Raw genomic sequence first — 13,915 nt, forward strand, 5'->3', positions numbered from 1 at the left:
TCAGCTGTTTTACTCACCAGCGCTGATGCTAAGGTACATTTTCATGCTTAAAATTGCCCATTTTAGAATGTTCCATGCGCACCCACAAAAAACGGTAATAAAATATTTTGAATTCCACCACTGGTAAGTAGGGCATACCCTTAACCAAGCAGAGAGGCCACCAGAGAGCATAGTTCTGCTTCCAGAATATGAAAGCATTCTCAGCTATGATCTTACAGTCACTATAAAGCAATTTTTTTATTTTTTATTTTGTCAAGTGATTATAAGATAACAGGTATAAGTATAAACATAGTTATGAATACATGAAATGGATACATATAAGAAAAAGAAACAATAGGACAGGGATGGTAGACACGTTGGTGCGCTTTTCTACTTCATAATCTTATCCTGTTGAGAATAGCAATAGCAATAGCACTTAGACTTACATACAGCCTCACAGTGCTTTACAGCCCTCTCTAAGCAGTTTACAGAGTCAGAATATTGCCCCCAACAATCTGGGTCTTCATTAAGTAGGCTGGTAACTAGAACGAACTTCTAAACTTCAGAAAAGTTTATCCTGATGAAGTGCTATCCTATTCATTTTAGTGCTTCACCAAATATTCCTGTAGTAAATGAAAGTATATTTTCACTGTTAAAGTAAGCCATGTAGGTAGGCTTCTTTGAAAAATACCTGGCAGAATATTTGTCACTAAGAATAGGCTTGCGAAGAGTACACATCCCATTATGCATTTTTTTCAAATAATTTTATTGATAATGTTAAATGAAAAAAGACAATATAAATTAAAAAAAAATACAAATGGAAAAATACAAGAAAAACGGGGTATGTATGAAACAGCAAAGAAAAAACAAAAAAGAAGTGATTTCCTCCTTTATCCCAAAAGAAAAAAATAATTTTAGTAGCTTATCACTATCTCTAAATAAAATATAATATTTCTTTTCCCTTCAAATCGATCTTTGTCAGCAAAAATTCAGCAAGGATAACTGGATACACTATTTCCCTCTTTTAACCTTGATTAAGCAAGCCAACTTTATATACCCCTCTCAATTAAAAAAAGTCTTTAACTCCTTCAAAAAAAAAAAAGTCCCAGAGATAATTTGCTAATTATCTGTGTTTCAAGCCAAAAATCCTCCAGGACTTTAACAGAGTTCTTTTGTATCAATAAGCAAAGTTTATCCTTTGGTTTGTTGCTTCCAAAAATGTCTTTCCAAGTTTTAGCAGAGCTTTTTTGGATATACATGAGAAAAAAGACTTATCCAAATCAGTTTCCTGATTTAATATCTGTTCATCTCCTTTAGGGAATAAGTTATTTAGCAGATCCATTTGTATCCCCTTCAAATTAATTTCTTAGACATCCATCAGAGCTTATTGTTGTTTTACAACTTTATTAGAAGAGTTTGATCCATTCTGTCCAAAAGCTTGGCTGAGAATTATTCAAAAATTTGCACAAAGGATTTCAGCTTCATTTTCTTTATCCTCTGGCTTTAGTGTCCAATCCTCAAGATGTCCTTATTATGAAACAAAACAAAATACAAAACAAAAACAAAACAAAAGCAATCTCCATTTTTCCATGAGAAAATATCTTCTAAATAATTCAAAACTATAATTCCATATCCCTCTGGATTAATCTGTTGTTAATTTTCAAAAATCCACATACTAACTAGCCTTTTACTGCATAGTCCAAAAACACATGTATTATAAAACTTTTAAAATGAAATTCACACCATTGGCTTTTAAAGAGGTAACTGAAAATCAGAGAACAAGTAATTTCCAAAAGTGATTAGAAAAAGGAAGCATATGAACACAATGTCTTTCAAAGGCACCAACCATGGTTGGAGCAAAATGGTTATTTCTTCATCTCCCAGAGCTCTAAACCCTTTGGAGACAGCTGTTTTGCAATCTCATCACAAGGAACAGCTATCTGGAGTATTTGTGGGCAAACTCAGTTCCCCTCCTTGTCCAGAGAGAAATTATGAAGAGCCATCTTCAGTCTGCCATTTCTTCCCTGTGAGTCTCGGAAATGTGTTTAATTCCCAAAGCCCTTCATGTTCTGAATTTTCTGTTCCAACTATCATGAGTTTTTGAAAGTTTATGGGTGGCAAGAATGTAGAACTCTCTTTCCTTTGTTCCTCAAGACTTTTTTTTTATTTACTACTTATAGGAATTATATATTACTTATATTATATTAATTATATATTACTTATAGGAATTATAGAGATTCTCCTTTTGAAGGGAATGATGCAATATAAAATAAATGGATTTTATGTTTTTTATCTTAGCAATTGCAGCTGCATGAGTGACTTTGGTGTTCTGCATTTATTTCTGTATCTCCTGGCCTCTTTTTACATCCAATCAATTTGGCTATAAAAGAGTAATAGATATTATTAGTAATACCTAATAATAGTAATAGGTAGTAATAGGTATTAAATGCTCTTGTGAGCATTTTTCCAATGACAGGATCTCTTGCCTTGTTCTGCCATCTTGGCTTCAGGTCCCATAGCATTTTGTGCACAAGTTACTTTTCTGCTTTTTGACCAAGATCAAGCAGGAAGTTCCCAGCTTCTAAAGGCGCCACGTATGTAACAAAGTCTTCGTTTACTTATTTTTTAATTGTTTGGAAATGACCAGATAGAAACCTGCCTTGCTGATTGCACATTTGAAAGATGACCCAGCAGTCAGCTTCAAAATTCTGGCAACTTGGCAACTTTAAGATATGTAGATTTCAACTCCCAGAATTCCCCAGCCAGATTGCTTTAATGTCTTAAAGTTGCCAAATTTGAAAACTCTGCTTTAGATGAATTAGGAGGGATTCTGTACAGCCAATTTTGCCATTGCAGTATACGCAGTAGTGTTTTATTAATCATTCTCTTTGTTTCCCTCTTTTCCCCTTTATTTGTATTTCAATATTTACTTTTTCCTATTTTCTTTGTGTTTCAATATTTTAACAATAAATACATAGATGAAAGAGAAAGAAGGGGAAAAAACCTAATAACATGTTACTGAAATATTTTGCACATTAGATACTGGTAACTTCTGAGTTAAATTTGAAGCTTTTGATATCATTTTTGGTTTCACAGAAACCTATGAAGCATATTCAATTTCATATATTCTAGCCCATTTAGTGCAAAGTTTCTCTCATCATTTCTAAATGTCTGTCTTCATTTTCCATGTTTAGACAGGGGAATAATTTTTCAAAGCTTTTATGTCATTAACAGCTAAAACAGCTATTACAATATGTAGCCTATCACAGTATTATTTAGTATGGTTTAGTGCAGCATTTATGGAATTATCACAAAATGATAAAATGTACAGTATATTGTTTATAAATAGAAACAGCATGCAATATTTTCTTATCATCCCCTTTACAGATTTTCATGAAATGTCTTCAGAACTGTTCCAGTTACATACAGTATATAATCTCCTCACATTTCCCCCCTCACATTTAATCAAGTATAAATTTGGCATGGTTGGGGTTCTTTGAAATAGGAATGGCTCACTTCTAATCTGCAGAATCTTTATACTATGTGTCCATAATACTGTTTCAATGCAGTATGCTATATTTTAGATTTCCAGCTCTCCAAACTTAATACCATATTAATAGATTCATGGAAACAATCAGTGTAACTACAGAGGCAAATGTAAATTCATGACTCTAGTTGTAGTTTACCAGGGAATTAAATATAAAAGCGTAAAACTCACATTCTGTTATCCTTCTGCCCAGTAACTTGACTTGTGGAATATTTGACATTTTAGGAGAAAGAACAGAAGGGGAACAATTTAAATAATTCATTTCTCCACCTCTGAGTATTGTATCAAAAATAAATTTGTTTAAAGTTCCTAAACATTACAATGGCTGTCCTAAGTGAATTCTTTCTATACCTTTTTGACTTTAAGGGTTAACTTCCTTGCCATAAGATGCATTTGATCATGTGATGGGATTTATTAAATCCAGTACAAGAGAATCTTATAGTTCAGGATTGAGTTGTGGAGTCCTTGGTGCTCTCTGAACTTGATTGTTTGCTTGCAGATGCTTCATTGCACAACTAGATAACATCGTCTGATGGGGTTAAACTGGGTAATGAAACATCTACAAGCAAACAACAAACTCAGAGGACTCCAGAGTTTATCCGTTAGTTGATCCATGACATAGCTATGCTTTAGTGAATAAAACACAATTGGCTAAGTTCGCATCTTGTATTAATAATATGATGAAAAGTAAATTTGGGAACCAAGAAATAAATGTACCAAACCTAGTGCAATTTACAATTATCATTGTTATCATTTTCTCAGAGCCAGCCCCAGGAGATTTAAATGGAACAGGATTCCAAGGCTCCTTTCCAAATTTTGTAAAAGCAGAACTAAGCAAAATTCAAGGTTAACCTAGATAAAAATGGAGGAAAAAAAAAGCATGTCTCTTTTCTTTTTCCAAACGCTTCTGAGTACAACTCTTGTGACACTGTCAACAACTTTTTAGCAAAGGGTTGAATATAATTAGTACAGAAATAGCAAATTGGCCAGAAATATATGAGGGACTATGGCATAACTTACACTAAATGGTCCAAAATATTGGAAGGGAATTGCTTTCTCTGCCACTTCACAACTAGCACTCCAATTCACTTGTTTTTGAACAAATTAGAAGCAAATTAAACTACTCCTTAATATCATATTGATATATTGTGAGAATATATCAATATGATATAACAACATTTGAAAGCTATCTGGTGTTTCCTAATATAAATTATGCCCAGAGGAATGTGAATGGATGCTTGAAAAACTCTTATTAACAAGAAGTGTTTAAAGCCCTGTAGTCAACTTTAAATATTTAGTTAAGGACAGCTTACCCAAAGCTATCTTTGCCAATGAAGCCAATTATCTTATTTAATTCAAACACATTTGCATTGAAATAAAGCATTAGTTATGATAAAACTAATATAATAAATTGTTCATTGATTATTTTTTTTCCTTCCATATAGCTATGCATATTAACACCCATTCATATCTACTGTGGAAGATCTCTCAGTGAACATGATGGAATTGGTCAGGAAGATTTGATTTCATTCCAATGGAATTTTCCCATCAGTGAAACTAAGTGAAGTTTTTGTGTGTAACTTTTTGTGTTCTTCAAAGCTGCTTTGGAGAATTGGGTAACTCACAGGGCGCATTTTCAAAATATGTGGGGAGAGGTCTGCATATCAACACCTTCCTTTTCTGCTAAAATTCAGTAGAAGCAATAAATCTAGGTTCAGTTAACCCAAGCCTTCTGTTTGCTTCATCATGAATGGATCTGATTTATGAAATAACCATCATGCTCTTTCCTGTTATGAGAAATACAGATTTTGAAATAATAGAATGGTGGAAGAAGTATCATTAGTAATTCACATTTTAGTTATACTTTGATAGCCCAATTGCTTTTTCTGTGTTTCTAAATAGCATCCTGTTCTGTCTCACTTTTCTTCTTTCCCAAAAGATGAAAGAGTACAAACTCACACAAACACGGGCAGGCAAGCTGGCTCGGACTTCACAGAGTTAATTCTTTGGAACTGATAATATCCTTGGCATTCCAATGCGCTCTGCCTGCCAAGTCTGAACTGATAACAAATAAAAATCTACTCACAGAAAATTACAAGGCAATCCATAAAAATCATTCACAAAGAAAATCTGAAGTAAGATTAAACTTTGTCCCGTACAAAGTTCCAGCCGAAAACACACCCACTTTTATCCCCTGTGGGGTGTGGCTCAATGACTCAGCTCACTCCCTGACCCTCCCACACCTCCTACGTTGCTGCTCACGTTTCTCCCTATGACACTGCTTAGGATCAAGCCAACACTCTTCCTCTTTACTCCCCGTCAGGAGCTGCTCTGATATGCCTTCCTCCTGATTAATCTCAGCCTGTTCCTTTCGGTTGACTGATGAAACCTGAGGCATTATCAGGGAGGAAGGCATTGCCAGAGAGGAAGGTACTGGGGAGGAAGGCATTCCCAGTTCCTCCTCCTCATCTTCCAGGTCTTCTTCCTCTGACAGCATAGACTCAGGAATCGGGGCCACAACAGCATCCAATATCTTTGTTTTGCTGTTCAGTTACTACATCATGTCCAACTTTTCATGGCCCCAAGGACCGTAGCACAGCAGCCCCCTCTCATCCTCCACTATTTCCTGGAGTCTGCCTAGACTCATGCTTATTGCATAGATGACATTATCTAACCACCAGTAACTTTAGGAGCTACAAAATATGGCCACAAGAAGACTGGTACTTGAAGCTACTGGCATCATGCTCTTTGTTAACATGCTTCAGGAACTTCCAATTCATTTACCAGCACAATAAAAAGGGCCAGTTAATTGTTTTTGAAAGGCCTTCCCCATGGCTGCCACTTTGATTTGTCAAAATCTCTCATTACAGCCTTGACTTGTTTAATCATTGATGGTGACTGTAATATATTTCTGTGTCATCAGGCTGGAGCTTGTCAGATTATTTGTTTATACTCTGACTATTGTTTATATTTTAATACTCTTGCCTATATTTTTTTCTGATCGCATTTTAATTTTACTTTGTCCATGCCTTTTATCTTTAAATTTGATGTATTGGCTCTTGATTTATGTTTTGTGTGTGTTCTTGTCTTTGGCAACCTTGAAAAGACAGGCTATACAAATAATATAGGAATAAATACTATTAATTTCTCTCTTGCCTTCACTGAGTCTTCCCTTTCCCTATAGCCACTATCATTCCCAGGTCTTCTAGAGCAGCGATTCCCAACTTGATACAAAGCCCGCAAAAGACTTAATATTTCAGAGTCAAAGGCTCGATCATATTCCAAAGGATCAATCAATCAAAATAGAGCTGGAAGGGACTTTGGAGGTCTTCTAGTCGATCTCCATGCTCAAGTAGGAGATCTTATACCATTCCAGACAAATGGCTGTCCACTCTCTTCTCAGAAACATCTACTGATGAAGCACCCACGACTCCTGAAGGCAAGCTGTTCCATTGGTTAATTGTCCTCGCTTTTAGGAAGTTTCTCCTTCATTCCAGATTGCTTCTCTCCAGGGGTGGGATGCAAATATTTTTACTATCAGTTCTGTGGGCGTGGCTAGGTGGGCGTGGCTTTTTTGCAGCATTCCCCCGTGCTCCATTGTTGTTTTTTTGCCTCCTGGGCCTCAGAGAAGCCTCCTGGACGAAACAGTAAGACAGCGAGGGGGATCCCAGCACAGCTGATCATCAGGAGGAAAAAAGGAAATATCGGTTCTGCCAAACTGGTAGCTGGTTCTTTTACTACCGGTTCAGCTGAACGGTAACATTTTTTACTACCAGTTCGCTTGAACCGGGTCGAACCAGTAGAATACCACCACTGCTTCTCTCCTTGATTAAGTTCTATCCATTATTTCCTGTCCTGCTCTCTGGTGCTTTGGAAAAGTAAATTGATCCCTTGGTCCTTGTGGCAGCCTTTCAGAAACTGGAATACTGCTATTATGTCTGACTTCTGAATGTGATCTTTGCTTTTTTAGAAGCCCTAATGATCCCTCCCTTGGGATACAAGATTTCTTTGGACTCATTTCATGGACTTTATCTCTTTCTTTCCGTGTGTGTGTGTGTGTGTTCTTTTTTTCTTGGAAGAGGGTGGATGTAGGCAGACCATGTGCACCAGAGCAGGTTCACTCAAGTGGGAACCCCTTCCTCTCTCTTATTATAAAAAACATTATGATTATTATCATCATCGTTGCCCAGTCGTAAATTATTCTGACAATATTTAACATGCAGATAAGAAACTACAATCAGCCTGTCACATGTTCCCCTGCTAATGAGTTAGTATCAACCCGAAAGAAGAGGCAGCTCATCCGGTGTTGATGTGCTGTCATAAATTATAGGTATTCAACCTGTGTCCCGTGGGGAGGAACAGTCAAATAGCTCGGGACTCTATTTCACATTCTGAGTGTGACAGGAAAAGACCACTCTGAAGGAAATCTACCCAAGCTTGTTTACTCCTTTCCCTATTGATGCCAGATTGAAGCATGTGGCACTGCATTTTGTTGCCATCTGCAATTAACACAAGTATCCATTTAAAGCTTGGAAGGAGGTTAGTCTTTGATAGAAAGCATTAGTCTTCCTAATCATCAGGCAAAGAGAAATGGAACTGTTGGAAGGGCTGGCATTATTTTAGTCCTTTGGTTAAAAAGATATAATGCTACACCGAGGAGCCTTTTGCCTTCTGTCTCTACTAAAGAACAGTAAATTGCAAATTCAAGGAGATCAATTTTGTGGAGTTCAGTTTCAAGCGTAATATTTCCTGGTCGTTTGCAAAATATAAAGGCAGGAAGTTAAATCTGGGGATGGAGAACTATCTATCTACACAGTTGGTGATCCATCAACAAAAGACAGCGTGCTGTTGGGCATTTGATAACTCCAGTCTTGGTTCCCTAACAGAATGCTCTTACTAGCTTGGCAAGCTGGTTTATTTTGGCTTGGTGGATCATAGCATTGTTTTAAGAAATGGCCTGGCTTCAGGAAAATTGACATTGAAATTACACTACATTATAATAGGATTGGATAAAGTATATAAAAATGAAAAAAAAAACCACAGTTGTAATAGAAAAGAAAACCATATTAAGGGGAGAGAAAAGATTCTGTCTTGTAAATAGACTTCTATTCTTGTTTTGAATCTAAGTACACATCAGTGGTGTGATGTACTACTGGCTCTGTGGGCATGGCTTGGTGGGTGTGGTGTGGCTTGGTGGGCATGGCAGGGGAAGGGTACTGCAAAATCCCATTCCCTCCCCATCCCACTAACCTGCTTTCCAGCTCCATTCTCCTGTGCAGAGCAACAAAAGAAGACCCAGCCGATCAGCTGGGACTCGGTAGGCAGAGAATAGATGGGGGCAGGGCCAGTCGGGGTGGTATTGGCTGGTTCTCCAAACTACTCAAAATTTCTGCTACCAGTTCTCCAGAACTGATCAGAACCTGCTGAATACCACCTCTGGTACACATGATATTAACATATACTGTATCGCAACTATTTGCCATCTGTTCTAACCTGTCAGGAAGCTGCAGAGCCTTTCCTGTTTAGGCAACTATTGGTTTTATTGGTACATGTGTTTCATATAGCTGGAAGTCTTTTATCTGCTGAATGTTGGCTTAGTATTTATTATATTGTACTTTTAAAAATATTGTTCTTAGATGGTTTCAATTGTTCACTGCCTTGAGTGCTACCTATGCACCGGCAACATAGGATATGTATTTCTATGTAAATAAATAAAGACACAGTGACCTCTTCATTATTGTTGGAACAACTGGAAAAAAATGTTGTCATATTGCACATATTATTTGTAGACAGAATGATTGCAACTGGTGCATGAAACCTAACCTTCATTTTTAAACAAATATTCTAGAGTTAAGTTGAATTACAAGACCTTTTAATTTGTTTCAGTGTGTTCAATATTGTTTTTTATTTTTATTTTATTCATTTATTTATTTGATGTATCAGTCGCTTACAAGATAATAGATATAAGAATAAACGTGAATAAGAATACAGGAAATGGGTACGAACAAATGAGGACAATGGGACCAGGGACAAGGAGGCACGATGGTGCACTTATGCACGCCCCTTACCAGACCACTTAGGAATGGGGTGAGGTCAATAGTAGTTAGTTTGAGGTTAATGGAGTGGGGGTTAGAGGATGTAACAACAGAGTCAGGTAGTGTATTCCAGGTGTTCCAGGCATTGACCTAAATTTTTAATTTAGCTTCCTTGCTTTGATGGGCTCAACTCAATCCCTACAGAGAGATAGCAAATGCCAGAAAAGATTCACAAAGAATAAAATACTGTAATGAGTCTGAGAATCCTTATGATTCCCCCCCACCCCGCTCCCGGTCACCATCTCCAGAAGGCATCATCACCTAACTCAGGGGTCCCCAAACTTGGCAACTTTAAGACTTGTGGACTTGAAGTCCACAAGTCTTAAAGTTGCCAAATTTGGAGACCTCTGACCTAACTGAACTTGGTGGATCTTGGAAGCTTGGTAGACTTTGTTCTTGTTAGTTTTAAGAAAAGGGCAGTCTGGAATTCCAGGATTGTAGACAAGGCTAGGGTTTTTTTAAAAAGTCCCAGGAGATGACACTGGCAAGCCATTTCCATATTATTGCCAGAAAAATCACTTGAATAAACTCACTAGTAACTGAGCTTGACATGAGAGCTTTGTTTTTCTGTAGAAAACTTTTTGTACATAGACTGTTTTGAGTCTATGGACCCCATCTCTAAAAAATTTATTTAAATACATAAAATATATAGATAATACATAGGATGCTCAAATGAAGTTCTCAAAATAGGAAAAATAACAGCTACATAATATAGTAGTGTATGTACTTTGTTATTAACCCATTAAATCAATAACAAAGCAAGCTAAAGTTCATTTAGAGGTTAGTGAAAATAAAGTTGTAATTCTTTATTGCATCCATGTCCTAGACTCCTTGATATTTCTCCATGGACCAAAGGGCACTTCATGTAGAATATGCCCTAAAACAGGAATCTTCTTTATTTCATGTGTTAACTCTATGATATTAGTGGAAATATTGGAGAGTTTCTATTGCCAAATATGAAGGAATATGCATTTTTGGCTTGTTCAGATATAGCAGGAAACCACAATTTCTTTCCAATAGATGAAATTCTTAGTAAGCTATTCATCTGGGTATTCTACCCATCCCTCTTCTCTGATTAACACTGTAACTAGTATAAACATGAAAAATATCCATCAAGATAGCCTTCATGTTTATGCACTATCAGTCTATATGGAGATTTATAGATGATGTGACAAAGTTTTTTGGTTAAACTCTGAGTGGTGTAACATTTTCTAACTGATCGGGAACCAAGAACTTTACTGGATTAGATTCAAACATTTGATGTAACTAACTGAGAAAATGTTCCAATTTTCAATGTGATCATTTCTGGATTGAGAAAACGTAGCTGAACATCATCCCTGAATGAGTTTTAAGAAAAATAAACATTAATAAAGGATGCAAAATTCATTATTAAAATATACAAAGTTCAGAAAAATCTTGTGCTGAAAGCAGGTTTGTGGGAAATGAGGATATATGTCTTTTTTATCATTGACCCTTCACTATTTCTAAATTTGAAAGTATGGAAAAATAGCAATAAAACTGATCCATTTTTGGTATATTTTAAATTTATAATGGTGTATGTGCAAACTTTTGTTCACATACATAAATATATACAGGGGAAGCTATCTTGATCTAACAGCAGTACAATATTATGAACATTGTTAAAAGATACTAGTCGTGATTCTACTGCCCAACATTCACAAGAAGAGCATGAGACTTGGATTGCATGGTTGATTTTTACTTTTTTTGACCCACTCTGCCAATGTTTCTGGTCCATAGACAACCACTGATCCTAAACTTCCTCTTCAGACGCTGCATTCAGCATATTGCAATGAATGCAAGCTGGCCATACAAAGTTGGAGGCAGGATTATAATTGCCCACAGGTTTATTAGTAGTTTTATCAAACAACCTAACTCACAGCACAATGAGAATAGGAAGTCAAGAGTCTTTTTCTAATAATACATGCTCTGTAACGGCAGCTATGAGTTTCCCACAGGGGTGGGATTCAAAAATTTTAACAACCGGTTCTGTGGGCAAGGCTTAGGTGGGAGATGTGGCTTGGTGGTCATGTGACTGGGTGGAAATGGCTTGGTGGCCATGTTATTAGCTGGGTGTGGCCAACTCAATATCACTTACATCGAGGCACACATCTCCTCGCCTGGCCTCTCATGACTGTGGGGATGCTGCAACAGTCGTAAGTGTGAAAAATAGTCATAAGTCACTTTTTTTCAGTGCCACTGTAACTTTGAATGGTCACTCCACACAAGCAAAGTACCAGCAAAGGAGGGGAAAAAAACTCCAGAGAAGTTCCTGAGACAGGAAGTCTAGTCCTGCCAAGAATGTAATAAGGGTTAACGGAGAGGCAGTTTCTGTAAGCAACACCAGCATGTTTCCTTCCTGCCTTCCTTACAGGATTAGTCCAATAATTTATTCTAATAAGCGTTTCTCCGAACTGCTTAGAATGTTAACAACTGGTTCTAGAGAATAGGTGCAAACTGGTAGAATCCCATCCCTGGTTTCCCATGGAAAAACCTCAAGTACTTTTATAGATATTAGGGATCCTTGGTGCTCTCTGAGCTTGCTTTTTTTCTTGCAGACATTTCACTACTAGGTAACATCATCAGTGCCAGCTAGTGGTTTGCTGTCAGTTTATATTCTAGGGGTGTGTCCTGTCAGGTGTTGGGGGAAGTGATCTTGGTGGTTCTTCGGTTGAGCTGTTTACTGTGGGCTTCCTTTGCAGTTTCTTAATTAGGGCATTGTTTACTTGATTGTTGGTCTGATGCTAATCTTGGTGTCAGCTCCTACAGGAGGTCGCTGAAACTGGTTCAATAAAACACTTTACTCACAGTCCTGATGTAGCAATGTGTGTTTACTTTGGCTTCCTCCAACAGCAGCAACAAACGGTAAGTCCGAGCAAAGCCAGCACTAAGAGAGTCTGCCTCTCAGCACTTTTATAATCCCTTTCCACCCCCAATCATTAGCTAACATCTGCCCCTGATAACTACCCAACATCCGTCACCCACCCGCATTCTACCTATGGTGTAAAAGCTCTCAGATAACACCTCCCCTTTATCCCAGGTCTCTCTCTACCCCGAACCCCCATATGACATGCTGACCACCTGATACTATCTTTCAAAATGTTCCCCGGCTGGGCACATTGAGAAAGAGACAGGCGTTTTGCTGAGATAGTTGTAAAACGCTGAGTAGTTGACATGGCAACCCTGCAGCCGGTCATGCCGAACAGATGATCCATTAGTCTCCTGGCTGGTAGATACGATGATGTATCGAGCTTCATTTCATCGGTAGCATTGGTTACACCTGACAGGGTGAAAAGAGGTTGCATTTGGCATTGTCAGCTGTCATCAACCCGGGGTTGTCAGGAAGGATCACTCGCCGCAATCTGGAGGACATGACTATGTGTCGGGCTTCATTTCGGCAGTAGCGCTGTTGAAGACTGACACTTGGAGTTAATCTACGCTGACCTGGGTGCTGATTATTAGTGGAGAGATGCTTGGGTCTTTTTGTTCCCTTTTTGGCTGGTTGATTGTCTCTTTTGCATAGTCTATAGATGTTGTTAATGTTTATGTAACATGTTTTCCCAAAAATAAGACCCTGTCTTATATTTTTTTGCCACCAAAAAAGGCACCAGGTCTTATTTTGGGGGGATGTCATCCACTGACTAACCTCACTTGCGTGTGTCACCCCCAGCCTCCTTTTTGCCCTTCAAGAACTTCTTCTGTGGCCAGCAAGTCTTTCCTGAAAGCATCTGCAGCTGATAACAGAACTCCAGATTGATCCAGAGCTTTGTTATCAGCTACAGAGGCCTTCAGGAAAGTCTTGCCAGCTGCAGAAGAAATTGGCCAGCAAAGCAGGTGTTGGGGTATGCATGGCTTGGATACAACTGTCCAAAGGTACAGTAGTAGGGCAGCTCCACCAGCCTATCCCCACCCTAGTTTAATTTTTACCTATGCACTCTGGAGTGGGCAGGATCTTAATTAGGGCTTATTTTGTGGGTAGGGCTTATATTGGGTGCACATGTAAAAATCAAGCTAGGACTTACTTTCAGGGTAGGTTGTATTTTCAGGAAAACAGGGTATCTATTGATGGCTAATTTGTCATAGTGCCAGACTTCTAGAAATTCTCTGGTGTTTTTGGACTTGGCTTGGTCTAGGACAGTCACACTTTCCCAGTTGAAACTATGGTTACATTTATTTCTATGTTGTGAAATTAAGGAGTTTTCATCATGTCTTCGGACTGCTAGTTGGTGTTCATGGATGTGTTCTGCACTCTTGTGCCTGTTTGTCCTATATAGTG

At 37.9% G+C, this 13,915-nt stretch overlaps 1 long non-coding RNA gene across 1 annotated transcript in view; it reads right to left on the reverse strand.

Moving 5' to 3' along the window:
- Positions 1 to 893: 893 nt before the first annotated feature.
- Positions 894 to 13,915, reverse strand: part of LOC148126345 (uncharacterized) — a 62,604-nt gene continuing 49,582 nt past the window's right edge. The window contains exon 3 of the long non-coding RNA XR_015742609.1: positions 894 to 1,506. This is a non-coding gene — a long non-coding RNA (uncharacterized LOC148126345). The remainder of the gene's footprint in view (positions 1,507 to 13,915) is intronic.

The sequence above is a fragment of the Pseudonaja textilis genome, chromosome 3 (assembly GCF_049901715.1).
Source record: "Pseudonaja textilis isolate UNSWEBS1 chromosome 3, rPseTex1.2, whole genome shotgun sequence".
NCBI classification, from domain to species: Eukaryota; Metazoa; Chordata; class Lepidosauria; order Squamata; family Elapidae; genus Pseudonaja; species Pseudonaja textilis.